Here is a 13,230-nt window from a genome sequence, read left to right on the forward strand (position 1 = left end):
CTGCTAGGTCAACTGTAGAAATAGCCTACTAGGTCTCTATATCTATATCAACTTTCCATGTAATATTAACAATAACATCCAATTGGCTATCTATCCAAGAGTATTCTAATATGATTAGAAATAGCTTATTCACGATGCATGTAGGAATTCTCATTCGGGACGCAATTCAATTCTTGAAGCCACAGAGCTTGAGGTCTTTGATTCTTCACTACAATTATAAAACCTTTGTGTCTTCCTACCCAAACCCTTGCTCCTCTCTTCACCCCGAGTAGTGAGCAAAGACTTTATACGCATATCTAAAAAATTAAATCTTTTCTCCATCCTTGACCAAATGGACCTGACAGCTTCTTTGATTCTCTTCGTGAAGGTTTTAGCTGATGGGGTGGCATGGAGGGCTCCACCTTCCACACTACCAATGACTTCATGATGATCTTCCTGTGGGTTTGGTTGATATTTTTGGTTGAGGAGGAATTTATTATGGTTGGAATTGGTAAGATCTTGATCACCATGCAAGACGATCTGTGGAGTGTCTGGGACTTGAGGAGAACTTGAGAGACCAATCTGGCTGAATCCAACACCAATATTTACTTATCATGACTATGAGGGCTATTCAACACATTAAAACTTTGAGCTACCCATCAACAAATTGTGAATGCTCTTACACATCATCCTAGATGAAAGAATATTTAAAAAATAACTTTGAATTTGGATATGAGAATAAACACACCCTACCTGTTAAATTTAAAACGGTGTATAAAATTACCCCTGCTATAAATATATTTCTGTAAGTCTTGAGAATTAAAATACCCCTCATTTTGAACTCTCATAGTATATATACATTTCCTAGATGTGGACCCCCCGAGTTCTTTGCATTGTGATAAATTTCTAAACATATAAATGCATGATGAAATTAAAGTTAGATTTTCACACACACACACACACAACTAAATATGTGACTTACTGCATATTCATTACTCTAGCTCTATTCATTAATTTAGTTGAATTTTTACCTACTTTTTGTGGTCATAAACTGTGACTAAAGAAATACTTAAAATATGTAACAAGACACCTTCTACCAGGCCATTATAGAAAATTTCATTCTTTAATTTTGTGTCATTTTAATCATTTGATTATTCTTGCTAAGAATCTACTTGTTGTTTCTGTTTACCTATGTATGGCATTGCCTGCGGGGAGCATTTACAAGGGAAAATAAGCTTAGTGGCCTCAAGTCCCATGATTGGCACAAGGTATTATAGGTATTCTACATGTTAGCTTGAAACAAGAGTATGAACTAAGATTTTGATGCTTTCTTGTAATTAACTTATATGATTGTGATACATTGTTGGCCCCCCTTTGTTGCTTGGGTAGTTTATCCTCCCAATTACAATGAGAGGATGATTATCAGAAGACATTAGAACCACTATCTACAAGATCAGTGGCATTGTCAGGTATGCTTACTATCATATCACCTTCTTTATAATTCATACAATTTTAAATGATGGATATAAATTATTGAATCTTACAAGTGCATGTGGAATAGGTGGATCTCAAAAAAACAAATCTGTGTATCAAGCATCGAGAGGGCTAAGGCAGATGCCATTAAAGCTGTGTGCCTACAACATTCATCTCACTGGGACAATGCTATGCTCTCTCTCAGTTACGTAATGAGATTATTATGGAGGCTGAGAACACTATCCGCAAAGGCATGATACATTCATCTATCACTTCTAAAGTTATGATATTGCTCAAAATTTATTTTTGCAGATATTGCAAAGGAGCGAAAGCAAAATTCAATGCTAGGACAGTTTATATAGAACATTTGAGATAGTTTAAAGCTGTTGACTCCAGGTATTACTTGCAATCCAAAAAAAAAAATTAACATGTGATGTATTAATACAAAATGAGTACAAGTATCATATGTTTTTCTACTATTGTTCAGAATCTTTCTCTTTACTTTTGTGTAGTGGAGACTCCTTCTGAGAAGAGTTATCTTTAGCTTCTTCCACATGCTGGTCAGGTGACTACTATTGTACAATGTCCTCCTGATGACTTGACTCCTCCGTGGGCTTGAGATTGCCTGGTGCAATCATACTGCCTCCTCGTGCATTGACTCGGGCTCGTGTTGCTTTGATGTCTTTGCCTCCTAATGCATGGGATTGGGCTTGTGCTACTTTGATGTCCATGTGTCCTCGTGCATGGGCTCGGGTTTTTCTGGTCGCTTTGCATTGAAAGGATCAACTATGGCTTCTCCTTCCACATCCTTTGAGATTTGTTCCAGCACGTCATCAACACCAACACCTTCTAGAATATTTTCTAGATTGCTAGCAAGAGGGACATTTTTGTTGGCCTTCTCAACCTCTTGTTCAACCCGGAGATCTTCAAGGCCTTTTGAGCCCTCTCCTATATGGAATGTTTGGTCTGGTGTTGGAGAAGGGGAAGAGAACTCTAATAGCTTCAAAACTATCTTTGCTCTAAAGCTATTTACATATTTAGAGACAAAACTATCCTCTTTCATCTACAACAAAAAACAAAGTATTTTTTCAAATTTTGTTGTACCAATGCATTGAATTTGGAACTTCTTAAACATTATGTAATAAAGGTGCTTACTATCCAATAGGTCCTAGTTTGGACACCAAATGGGGGCCATGTGTGGCCTAATGGCTTGATGGCTTCAGATAGAGTTGATACACTACCAACTAGGCTACATGCAAGTGTAGAAAGTATCCCATGACTGACCGCACTAAGGGTAGATGGAGTATTTCTTGGGACAACAGCCCACTCTCGGGTTGGGAGGCCCGACCGTTTGGAGCCCCAGATGATCTTGGATGGCTCTGGGCAATATCCCACCATCACTAATAATAAAGAAGGGACACCTCATGCTTGCACTACTTAAACCAGGGAAGTACAAGGAAAAAAATATGGATGTGTACATGGCACCTTTGATAGAGGAGTTATAGATCTTATGGAGAGGAGTGCGGGTCTTCGATATTTCCAGAGCTCCTAGACATACCAATGTCATTTTGGTCAGGGGTACCTTGATGTGGGCCATGTGTGACTACCTAAGATATGGAGAGTCTGCAGGTACGTGGTTGTGTCTTTACATGTATAATATAGGATTATGCTTTTATGACTCTCTTTCGTGCGCATGTCTTATACTAACACATTCATGCACGCATGCAGGACTTTTTATAAGTGGGTGCCATACTTTTCCTATTTGTGGACCGGGTTTGAAACCACTTGCACGATACTCCAAACATATGAGAAAAAATGTTTATGAAGGTCATGCTCAACACCTTCCGCTAGACCATCTTGCGCATGGAGCTAGCTTGATCCACTACCACCATATTTGAAGGCAAGTAACTAGATTCAGGCTTGGAGGGCGACTGGAGAGGAACCTCCTCATGGTATGAAGAGGCTATCCATCTTTCATGAGCTTCCTTATTGGGGTCAGTTACAAATCAATCATCTCTTGGATCCCATGCATATCTTCAAGAATGTGGGGGCTACTATTTGGGCATACTTGGTTGGTTTCAAAGACTCGAGAAGAGTGCGAGAAGACTTGCATGCTATGAATAGGATTTCTCATTTGTGGCCCCAACTGTGTGCTTCGAGATAAGTTGTCCTCCCAAAAGCAATATGAATCCTCTCCAAGAGAGAGGAGGCAGTGGGGTTAAGGCAACCAGTGCCTCTTTTCGAACACCCACAGGGAACATGCGTTGCTTGAAAGGAGCATTTTAAAAGGACAATAAGCTTAGTGGGCTCAAGTCCCATGATTGTCACAAGGTCTTACAAGTATTCTAAGCTATAGGATTAGTGTACTGATAATCGTGATGCATTAGTTTAATTATGATTATGTTATATTATTGACATGACTTCTTTGTTCCTTTGATAGTTCATCCTCCCAATTACAGTGAAAGGATGCTCACAAGAAAATGTTAGAAATGCTATATTCAAGATCAGTGGTATTGTGAGATATGCTTACTATCAAATCACATTGATTGCATTTTCTTCAATTTAAGCTGAATAATGTATAGACTGCTTATGAATATATCTTACATGGCCATGTGAAATAGGTGGATATCTTAAAAAGAGATCTCCATATTGAGCATCAAGAAGGCTAGAGTATACTTCATTGAAGCCATATGCTTGCTTGAGAAGCACTTTCCCTTGAGCATTATGACAACTCAAGTGCAGTTGCTTGTGCACATAGTTGATGAGGTGGCCATTGCAGGTACTGTTCATAGTGAGTGGATGTTTTTTCTCGAGAGGTTTATGAAACCTTTGAAGGGATTTGTACGGCAAAGAGCAAGACCAAAAGCAAGCGTGGTAGAGGGATGGCTTGTGCAAGAGTCATTAGAATATATCACAGAGTTTCTTGCATCCACGATCCCGATATGCCGCAGGCTTGGCATAACAAGGATGATGATCACATCATTGGCGAGGTTCCCCAAGGAAAAGGGATTGAAAGAAAGATGAGTGAAGAGAAAATGGAGAAATTCAATAAGATTTGTATCCTCAATAGCAAGGAGATGCAAAAGTGGATTGAGAGATATAAAGTGGCCAAAGTAGAAAGAATAGTTGCAAGAAAGAGATTTAGAGTAATGTACAAGTGATCGCAACCATAACCACGAGATCTTGCCCTTCTCCCCACTCACATGTCACTTGATTGGCTACAATTGGCTCTACATAAAGCTGAATTCAATGGAGAGAAAATAAACGAGCACGAACGATAGTTATCATCTAGATGTATGATGCATGTAAGTCTCTTACCTCTTGACATAATTAAGTAATTATTTGTGGCAATATGCGCTATAAAATAGATGCATCCTCATTGTTTTAATGATGCTCTTTTGTAGTACAAAAAGTACAGTGCATTATGGTCATATGGATGACATTTTCACGTGGAATGCATCGATTCAAAAAGAGTCACGTTGTGTGGACAAAAATGTAAATATGTTTTTTACTTGTTGCATGTTGCAGTGTAGGTGCATAGCTATGTATATAGCTAGTTGGTGGTGGTATTGAGCTCTAGGCTCTCCTAAAAGGACTCTACACTGATGTACAGCTTGTAGAGGCTTCTACAGGAACTTCTGGGAAATGATGAGATGTGAGTATGGGAGCTCTGAGCTTTTCAGAGGCTTTGGTATCCAATGCATGTGTGTGAAAATAATAGTAATAATATGGAGGGAAGGTCTAAATGTACACATTTGTGTTGGGAGGCTATGATTTTATGTAACAGTTTATGTGGATTTGGGGAGGACTTTAATATTTTGGTTAAGGTGGCTGGATAAGCATGCACGTGGCTACGCAATAGGAAAGGAAGCCTCTAGTTGTGAGATGGTGGGACGTGAAGACAAAAAATTATCAAGGTGGCAGGGGGCGATGACTATTGGAGGTGAAGTTCTGGAGGATTATGACGTGGTAGGTGCTTGGCGATCAGCAGAGGGAATATCTTTAGGGAGAGAACAATAGGAAGAGAGCTTGAAGAGTTTAGCACAGGTCGCTGCAACTGATGTAGCAAGCCCAGAACTTAAGGGAAAGGATGATGCAGAAGTAAAGGGAGACCAAACGCTGAGAAGCAAGGAGTCGAGGAACTGGAGTTGGTGAGGAGTCTGCGAGGGATTCTGAGTTGAAGATGGCTGCAAGAGTGAGCTGGATATTAAAGAATCATGGGCTCATAGCACAGAAGATGACAGAGGTTACGTGAGTAAGGAAGCAAGGAAGAGAGCAGCTATGGCAACGCAATCACGTTGCATGGTTCTGAAGGGAGGCTAGTAGCGTGAAAAGGTGGCCAATGTACGAGTCGAGGGACCATGGAAATGGGGAGGCCCAGAGAGAGAGAAATAGCAGAGGCTTGAAGGAGACAGGCGACACGAGTCCAAAAGTTCCAAGAGAATTGCGAACAAGAGAGCAATCGCAGAGCTTCTAAACATTACGTGAAAGAGAGGAGACGAGCTGAAGCAGGCTGATAATCACGTTCAGGTCTATTGGAGGAGGTGGGCGCCCTTAATACGTGAGCTGGGAGCTTCATGGAAGACCTTGTTGAGCTTTATGAGCAAAGGCACAGATGCGGAGTTGAGAGCTTTGGAACATGGCTTTGCTGTAGGTGCAAATCAGTGTGGTGTCGTAATCATAGAAGGAATTCTATGGGAACAGGAGTTAGCCGGGAGTTTGTAAGAATGGATTGCTTTTGGTAGGAGAAAAAGCCACGCTGACACCATGATACATGAAGAGTGCAGGCTATTGCTCTTACTGGGAGTTCAGGACTGAGGAAACTATCTGTGAATCAACTATCCCTGTATGAAGGTACAAACAGGTGACAGATATAACAGGAAGCATCGTTGTTTTATCAACTTGGTGGGGAAACGCTGCTATAATAGAGACTTGAGCTGAACACCTCAGGTGATAAAGAGTATGTTCCGTGAACAGTAGGAAAAGCTGTGGCCTATGTAAAGAGCTTCTGGGCTGGGGGTGATGACAGAAGGTGCTAAATGAGAGCACAGGCTGGACAATCATGGATAGAGGCTGGAGTACCTTGGGCTGAGAGAGCATGAGCTATAGCAAGAATGTGGTTTGGGCTTGTAGCAAATAAAGAGGCTGAGGATGTTGCTTGAGGTGTCATTTGTGTGGGCTTGTATGTAGTTGATTATGAGAAATTGCTTAGTAAAAGCTTGAGGAATAGCTATGATAAGATTTTCTGTTGGATGGACTAATGGCAACATGAAGCTACAAGCTTGGAGTATTCAATGAGCAAGAGAAGGATATAAATAGTAGAAGTGGTTCTGTAAGAGCAGAGATGGCGGGCTGCATCATTTCTAGTACTTGATGGTGATCTTGGGAAGACATGATAAGATTTTTGTCCGTGGCCATTTTGTGGGTTGATGTCTTGAAGAGACACGAAGATGGTTTTCATGTGGGTTATGGGTAGGATGCAATTGAAGCTGAATGTTTTCTGAGTTATTGAAGGAAGAAGTCCACTTGCCTTGAGCTGTATAATCCAGTGGTTTTGTTTGAGGTTGTCAGGCTTCTGGAAAAAGTGTAACCTGAGTGTGAGTTGTGTCTGGAAGCATGTAGAGAGAAGGATGTTGAATGAATGCCTTTGGCCTTGTGATAGTGTTGTTCGGTTGTTTTAAACGTGGATGAGGGTGGCTGTGAAGGCGGGTTAGGCTCTACTGTTTTTGTCCATCCACGTTTTGGTGCCTCCACGGAGGCAGTTCACTTCAGTTTACAAGATTGGAGGAGCAGGTGTCTAAGACGCGTTGCAAGCAATGGGGAGAAATCCACACATGAGAGTGATACAGTGTGATGTGGAGAATGTGGTCACAGGAAGGACCGATGTATTGAAGTCCAGCTACGTGTGATCCGACTCCGAGCTAGAGTGCAGAGAGCTTTGAAAGTGCTTGCCCGTAGGAAAAAGAATGCTCTTCGGATGCAGAGTGAGCTTCTTCAGTAGTGTATTTGTTTTGTTGCCTTCCAGCTTTGTTGCGGTTGAGAAAGCCAAGGTGTGTGATAGTTGAAAGATTGTGAGGATGGCACAGGATTTTCCAGAGTACTGGGGAATGCCATATGAAAATGCAGTAAGATTCTTGGAAAAGATGGAATTTACAGCACTTATGAAAGATAGAGCAGCCCCTGAGATTTTGTTTCAGATCTTGAATTATTGTTTGCAGGGAGATGCAAAAGCATGGTTGCAGACTCAAGTTGCTACCTTCAGGACTGCTCATCCTCAGCAACAAAATCCGGAGTATACAGTGGTAAGAGCAGCTTTCCTCGCACGTTTTGTACAAGCCAGGAGTCCTAATGAAGTTTGGAAAGAGCTATGCTCGGTGAGACAGGAGGAGGAACAAGATGTGAACCAGTACATAATCCAGTTTGGGAGATTATGGAGTTTGTGGTGCGAAGCTCTTGTTCCGGAAATACCACCTCAAATGATCAAGCGTGATCGTTTCATAGCTGGCCTAAAGCCTACACTCAGATTGAAAGTAGAGCTGAAGAATTTGGATAGTTTTGAAGATGCTGTCAGAGTGGCCAGGGAGAAAGAATGGAAAGCCCAGAGACTGAGGCAGCTTGGCATGCAAGAAGAGCCTAGGAGTCTGATTGGAGGTCCAGAAATAATAAAGGCTTATGCGGAGAGAGAGCCAGTATCTGTTCCTGCACAGGATGATTCCCTGAAGAAGGACTTGCATGATGCTGTAGAGCTTATGAAGTCACTCAGTCTGAATTGGATGGAGACTGCGGGAAGAGGAAGAGGCCGAGGTGTGCAAAACAACAAGAGAGATGTACAGGCTGGGAGTGAAGGAAATACAGCTGGAACAGGTAGAGGACGGGGATACATGAGCAATGTGAAGTGCTGGAATTGTGGAGAATGGGGACATATCAGCCCTCACTGTGATAAGCCAGCAAGAGTAGGTGGAGAAGTTTATCCTGTGATGCAGAAAACAAATGATAGGTCAGGAGACTACAATGTGGAAGTGAAGGATTTGAATCAGCCCTCTACCAGTGGAGTCAAATGGGATGATAAAGAAAAAGGGAAGGCACTCAGCCTGATTAGAGTGGAGACTATTTCGGAGATCATGCCAGTGGCAAAAAGAGCAAGGGGTGCAATAGGAGAGGATGGACCTTCTGCAAAAAAAGGGAAGCATGTGGAATTTAATCTCAACCCTCAGTCTCCTAAAAAGAAGAGTCGGAGGCCTAGGAAACATTACAAGACTTCAGATTTGCATATGGGTCAAGGACAAGAGGAATACACATTGATGAATGATTTGAAGGGGAGGACAGCTAATATAACTTTTGCACAGTTACTTGGCTTATGTCCGAAGCTCAAAAGAGAATGGAAGAAGTTGGCTAATCCCAGGAAAAGTAATGAGCAAGAGCCTACGAGAGGAGAGATGGAGATGATGTCTGTAGAAGATCTTCCAGATTTATGCCCTGCAGTGGATGCATGGTGTGGAGGTATGAGTGTTGGGGAGGCATATGTTGATGGCGGTGCACAGATAAGTGTAATGACTCAGGCATGTATGGAGAGGTTGGGGCTAAAATTGAATACACATTCAGATTTTAGACTCCGATTGGCAAACCATGTGAAGGTGAAATGTCTGGGTATATGCACAGGAGTAATAGTGGATGCTTTTGGGGTATCCTGTTGTATTAATTGCCACATTATGCCTGCTGGTTTGGGAGCATACCCATTGATTTTGGGCAGACCCTGGCTCAGACAGGTAGGAGCAATACAGAACTGGAAGATGGGTACAATTACAGTGCACAATAAGAAGGGAAAGGCCAAAAAATTTGATATGAGCAGCAGACAGGAAATAGAAGAAAAGCCAGAAGAAACAAGCATAGAAGAGGAGTCAGAGAGTGAGACCGAAGATGAAAGTACTACATCTGAGGAGGAGGGACAAGTGTCATTCCTATTGAAGGAGTCTGATGCATATGAGTTGCAGGCGGCAGAGATACAAGAAGCTAAAGAGGAGAGTAAGCTTGAAGATATGGATAATTTGATGCAACCCCCACCTCCTCAGACAGAAAGAGAAGAGATATTGCAGTCCATGCTGAATTTTAGTCTGGAAAAAGTGGAAAAGGAAGAGTATATGAGAGTCATTCATCAGTACCCAAAGCTGTTCATAACCTCACATGAAGAGATCAGGGGTTTCAGATGCAAGCCAATGCATATTGAGATAAAAGAAGGCAGCAAGCCTGTTTTTCAGAAGTTGAGGAGGACACACAGAGAGCTTTTGCCAGTATTGAGAGAGGAGTTGAATAAGCTGCTCAAGGCTGGACTGATATATCCAGTGGAGCATTCGGATTGGGGCAGTCCAGTGGTAATCATTCCTAAGCATACAGGAGGGTGGAGAGTATGTATTGACTATAAGCCTCTCAATGCGGTAACTAAAAGCAATCATTATCCTCTTCCTTTTATTGATGATATATTGGATAGAGTGGCAGGGTATGAGAAATACAGTGTGTGTGATGGATACTCTGGATACTTCCATATTTCAATTGCTGAGGAGGATCAAGTCAAAACTACATTCATCACACCCTGGGGTTGCTTCTGTTACAAGGTAGTGCCATTTGGATTGAAGAATGCACCAGCATGGTATCAGGAAAATACTGATGAAGTGTTGGCTCCTTTTATTGATAAATTTGTGAGAGCATTTATGGATGATATATGTGTGTACAGTTCCAAGAGAGAGCATGCATGGAAACTGGATCAAGTGTTCCACAGAATGGATGAGGCGGGAGGACAATTCAATCCACGGAAATGTCATTTGGGATGCTCCAAAGTAAAATTGTTGGGACATATAGTATCCCAAAATGGCATTGAACCTGATCCAGAGAAGGTGAAAGACCTTATCTTACTTCCAACCCCCTCTACATCAAAACAGTTGCAGACTTTTGTGCAGAAAGTGAAGTATATGACAAGATTCATACATTTAATCTCTCAGCTGCTGTATCCTTTGCAACAAGCTATGAAAGAAGAACCTCTGCAATGGAATGAGGACTGTGAAGCAGTGTTCAGTAAAGTGAAGGAAGTGTTGGGAGAGATTGCTTGTGTGAAAGCTCCAGATTTCTCTCAAACCTTTTATGTGAATCCCTCATTTGGACCTGATGCTGTGGGAGCCATCTTATTGCAAAAAGGGGAGGAGTCTCGTTATATGAGGCCTGTGTATTATGCTAGTAGAGTTAAAACAGAAGCAGAGAGGAGATATATGGAAGCAGAGCTGATTCTGTCAAGCTTGGTGTATGCTTGCAGGAAGTTCAGGGCATATCTGATCTCAAAGCCATTTGTGGTTCTGACGTGCTACTCTTTATTGCCTCAGCTTGTTAATAATTCAACACTTTCTCGAAGTATGATGAAATGGATAGTTGAACTACAAGAATATACTTTCTCATTTCTGGTGGAGAGAACTTCCAGAGCCACACTGGCAGATCTGTTAACATACAAAGAGGGCCCCATTCTGGTAAAGGAAGTAGAGAAGAAGATAGATAAAGAGGAACATGCTATCATTCCAGGGGCATCAATTTTGCATTTTGATGGCTCATACAGGAAGAGTTTACATCAAGCTAATGGAGGCTATGTGATTACTGATTCAGAGAGCAAGCTGATTCAAAAGGAGGGAGTCAATCTGGAAGCTGGAAGTAATAATGAGGCAGAGTATGCAGCATTATATGAGGGATTGCTGGCTGCACTTAAGCTGAAAATTCAGAAGATAATGATCAAGGGAGATTCTCTACTTGTTGTAAAGCAGGTTTTAGGAAGTTGGCAAGCGAGAAACCCAAGATTAAGAGGGTGTCTAGCCAAAGTAAAAAGGCTGCTTCAACAATTTACAGCATGGAATATCCAGCATGTGCGAAGGGAGGATAATCAAATGGCGCATGAATTGGCTCAGGAAATGAGTAGTCAAGATCCAGTGATAGCAAAGCTTGAAGATCCACTGTACAGAGGGAGAGAATTCCTGGCTCAAATAGTGGATTTCTTACTTACTGGACATCTACCTCAGGAGCTTAAGAAGAATCAGAAATATCACTTCATGCAAAAGAGCCGACAGTATATGATGATTGATGATGAGCTTTACATGAGAGGAGCTGATCAAATCTTGAGAAGAGTGCCTTGGAGAGAAGAAATATATTATATACTGTCATCCAGTCATGAAGGAGCTTGTGGGGGACACTATGCTTTTAAGATTACACTGCAGAAAATACTTCTAGAAGGTTATGTGTGGCCTTCAATACAGAAGGATGTGCAGCACTGGTGCAAATCCTGCCATGAATGTCAGAGAATGGGAAAAAGAATTCTTAAAATGGAGCCGAGAAATATTATGCTGGTTTATGATATTTTTGAAAGATGGGGGATAGATGCAGTTGGTCCTCTACCCAGAACTGCCAGAGGGAAATGTTATATGTTGACCGCAGTGGAGTATTTATCAAAATGGGCAGAGGTAAAAGCAGTGAAGAGAGTAGATAGCAAAGGGGTTGCTGATTTTATATATGAATACATATGCTGTAGATTTGGAATTCCCCTGGAGTTACTTTCAGATAATGGTCCTGGATTCAGAGGAGAAGTGATAGATTACTTATGTAGCAAGCTGAATATAAATCATAAATACATCACCCCATACTACCCTCAGTGCAATGGGTTGAATGAAAATTTTAACGGGGATTTCAAATTGATGATGACTAAAATGACTGGGAGCCACACCAAAAACTGGGATTTGGAGATGAATAGAGTTTTGTGGGCATACAGGGTAGCGGTGAAGCATAGCACTCAGTTCTCTCCATTTCATTTGGTATATGGGAAAGAAGCAATTCTGCCATTGGATGTAGAGATACCAGCTTTGAAATTTTTAGTGGAAGGAGGATATGAGCCTATAGACAGTCACAAGGAGAGATTACTAGCACTACAGGTGATGCAGTTAGACAGGGATTTGGCCTTTGAGCATTATGCCAGAGTGCAAATGCGGAGGCAAGAATTAGAAAATGTAAAAATAAAAAAGGAAGAGATCGAAGATGGAGACTTGGTTCTCAGATACAATAGCAAACTAGACAGTACATTCTGTACTGCATTTCAAACCAAGTGGGAAGGTCCATACAAAGTGGAGAAAAAATTTGAAAATGGAACTTATCAATTGATGGATTTAGATGGAAAAAGGCATAAAAAGAGAGTCAATGGTATCCGGTTGAAGAAATACTTTGCACGGCTGATGGTAGCACTGAAAGAGGAAGATCATGAAGATAATGAGCAGTGGCAGAATCAATGGAAGTCAATGCAAAATGAAGAAGAAGGAAGTTTGAATCTGTCATCTCTTTTTGGCTCACTGCTGGACATGAATGTCACAGCAGAAGAAAGGGGTTGCTAGAAATGTGTGGACAAAAATGTAAATATGTTTTTTACTTGTTGCATGTTGCAGTGTAGGTGCATAGCTATGTATATAGCTAGTTGGTGGTGGTATTGAGCTCTAGGCTCTCCTAAAAGGACTCTACACTGATGTACAGCTGGTAGAGGCTTCTACAGGAACTTCTGGGAAATGATGAGATGTGAGTATGGGAGCTCTGAGCTTTTCAGAGGCTTTGGTATCCAATGCATGTGTGTGAAAATAATAGTAATAATATGGAGGGAAGGTCTAAATGTACACATTTGTGTTGGGAGGCTATGATTTTATGTAACAGTTTATGTGGATTTGGGGAGGACTTTAATATTTTGGTTAAGGTGGCTGGATAAGCATGCACGTG

This window comes from Dipteris shenzhenensis, chromosome 28 (assembly GCF_047967505.1).
Source record: "Dipteris shenzhenensis isolate YYH24624 ecotype China chromosome 28, Dip_SZ_1.0, whole genome shotgun sequence".
Classification (NCBI taxonomy): domain Eukaryota; kingdom Viridiplantae; phylum Streptophyta; class Polypodiopsida; order Gleicheniales; family Dipteridaceae; genus Dipteris; species Dipteris shenzhenensis.